This window comes from Equus asinus, chromosome 5 (assembly GCF_041296235.1).
Source record: "Equus asinus isolate D_3611 breed Donkey chromosome 5, EquAss-T2T_v2, whole genome shotgun sequence".
Lineage (NCBI taxonomy): Eukaryota > Metazoa > Chordata > Mammalia > Perissodactyla > Equidae > Equus > Equus asinus.
Window position 1 is genome coordinate 110632593 of NC_091794.1, and position 2851 is coordinate 110635443.

The 2851-nt window shown below is 47.6% G+C and overlaps 1 long non-coding RNA gene across 1 annotated transcript; it reads right to left on the bottom strand.

Annotated features, from left to right (window-relative positions):
• Nucleotides 1-560: 560 nt before the first annotated feature.
• Nucleotides 561-2508, bottom strand: LOC139045464 (uncharacterized). The gene is made up of 4 exons (XR_011503794.1): nt 2374-2508; nt 1816-1947; nt 1139-1379; nt 561-1037 (listed from the first exon to the last, which is right to left on the bottom strand). It is a non-coding gene; the product is annotated as an uncharacterized lncRNA (long non-coding RNA).
• Between the last annotated feature and the right edge of the window lie 343 nt (nt 2509-2851).

Genomic DNA, 2851 nt, shown 5'->3' on the forward strand with positions numbered 1-2851 from the left:
TTCCCTTTCTAAGGCCTCTTCAAATCTTCCAAGCAAGCCCAGCAAGACAATAACAATTATGTTTCATGCAAGAACCAGTTGCTTTATAGCAGTAACGCTCCCTAGGGTATCTCTCCATTTCTCATTGTCATCATCCTTGATTGAACATTAAAGGGAAGTGTAATCCTGAGGATGATGACATTGACAAAACGCGGTAATGAATCACATTCCAGATGCTTCCTGACGCAGCTTTGCTGTTTGTCTCTGCTCGTGCCTTCTGCTTGTCACCCATTGCACGTTACCATGGTTTAAAAGTGATCCTATGAGGTTGCAGGATCTGCTAGAATGTAAATTGTAGAAGGAGAGAAATTCTCTCCATTTATTTGCCACTGTTTCCCCATCAGGTACAATGTATGTCATGTACATTGAGGAAAATAGCACATAGCAAACGTTCATTAAATGTGTTGCCTATTGAATGAATAATGGATTGACTTTCCAAGCCTGTTAAGACTCCAGTTCTGATGTGCCATTCCCCCACCCAATCGCCACCACCACCACACACACGCACACAGAATGCTAGTACTTGTAGGAAATTCGATATAATTTCAATATCTTCTTAACATTTCGAGTATATGCTATTGTACCACACCTTTCTTCAGGCTGTGTGTACCAACAGGAGAGAAGCAAATTTTTATGGTGTGATATCAGTATTCCTGGGCCAGTCTCAATGGAACACCTTTCACAAAGTATTAAGGCATTACTTGTTTCTCAAGAGTCTGATCTGGAGCAGTGGTTCTCTCTCCTGAGTATGTATCAGAAAAATCTGGAAGAATTGTTAAGGCACAAACTGTAGCCTCACCCTCGGAGTTTCTGATTCTGTAAGTCTGGAGTGGGGCCCAAGAAGTTGCATGTCCAAGAAGTCTTTTGATGCTGCTGGCCAGCGGCCACACTTTGGGGACCCCTGATCTGGGGTTTTCTCCCACAGCCATCCACTTGGCCCATCTCCCTCTTTTCTCATTTGGAGGGGTCTCCTATTTGAATCTGAGAAACCTGTGTGACTAACAAGAGGAAAACCAATGTTTGCTGCATTTCTCTGCACTTTTTGGAATGGGGGCATCTTAACTTTATAATTTAAAAATCCAGTGAAACACATACATACCCACAGTGCCAGGCCCTTCTGGATCATTCTAAAGCTCCCTCCGTGGTTTTGGGCTTCCTGAAAATTGACTTAAAATCAAAGTGCCAAAGCCAGCGCAGGAGAAGAGAGCTTGATGGGTACAAATTGCAAGTTCTCATATGCAAATGCGTAATAATCAGTTGTTTCAGCAGCACATCTTTTATCCCGTCCCTTCTGGAAGGATGACATCTCCTGCCTCGTTTTATTGAGAAGATTGATGGTCCTGTGTGGGGGTACAGACAAAGGCTCTCAGTGCTCCCTTCCATCCACTCCTCATCCTGGAGCACGACCATTGGTAATGGATGCGGTGTAAAAGATGGGGGTGTCAGCCTAATTAGTTCTTCAACCGCAAGATTGCTGGGGATTTATGGACGTGCATCCGTGCGTCCCTTTGTTCTTAACTTAAAGTCGACAGCAGAATGAGAAAGTCCAGTGGACAAACCAGTTCAGCTGTTTTATGGACAGAGTATAACATATCAATATAATATTATTGACGTCTAGAAAGAACGGATATTAGAAAAACCTTCATTCATTTTTCTTGGGCCACTCACTACATCTGAACCCCGACGCTTTAGCACACTGCTCAGAAGTCCCATCTCTCCTCTCCTGTCGCCCCCACCAAGCCTCCCTTTCTTTCTTTCCCTGAGTCGAAGACTCGCCTCTCCAGCACGCTCCTTCCCTTTGGGCACAATCAGGGCGTAAAGATGTGGCCAGCACGCTGGCAGATTCCTCAGGGCCAGAATCCACTTGTGCCTGCAACGCCGCTGGGGGTCACCGTCCCCTTCATCCGGCTGAAATGAAAACGGTTTTAAAATGCAGCAGATGCAATTTGGGCTGAAGCACAAAGTGGAACCTGAGCAAGCGAGGCTCTTTGTCCCTGCGTCCTCCCCGCCCCCGGCATTGCCTCTTCCCACAGATGCACAGTCAGGGATGACTGGGTGGGTCGCAGCTGGGTCCAGAGCTCGCCTGAGTCCTGCAGTAAATGAGCGATAAGACACAAGAGCAGCAAACCAAATGAAGCTTTTACAAGTGACAACGCAGATATTGGAGAATGAGGCTTAGGGGTGTAGCAACAGCGGACTCCCTCACTCTCAATCCCTCAAATGAAACTTACCCACCCAGCCCTGGTCATCACAGGCATAGAGGAGCGGGGACATGAAAGGAGCAAGGCAAGTACAGAACTAAGCCATCCGGGCCACTTCGTTTCCCAAACTCACCCATGATTCTTGCTGAGGGGTAGAGGGAAGCGATAGGTGTTACAGTGAATAATGTCCCTTCCCATGGAAAGGAGAAGCCAGGAGAAGGAGGTTCCATGCCACCTGCTTATGAAGGAGGTTCAGAAGCAACTTCTGATACGGACTCAAGAAACAATGAGGAAGAGGATCCATCTTGTGAGTGGTCACGGGGTAGGAGGCTGAACAATAATCGGAGAAGAAGGAGGAAGTTGGAGGCATTCTGCTGAGTGTCCAGCCCAGCACTCACATCCTGCTTTCAGACATTCACTGCGGTATGACCCTTTCTGCCAAGAGAGCTGCGGCGGGGGGCTGGACAGAGACGTACAGCGCTTCACAAAGGAAGAGGCACGTCAGCTGCCTTTCTCTTGCGTGGGGAAAAGGAGGGCGAAGGTAGAGGTCTGTTTCACCGAGACCTTTTCTAGACTGTGTTTCTCAGCCCCTGGACGTGGGGCATACTCCC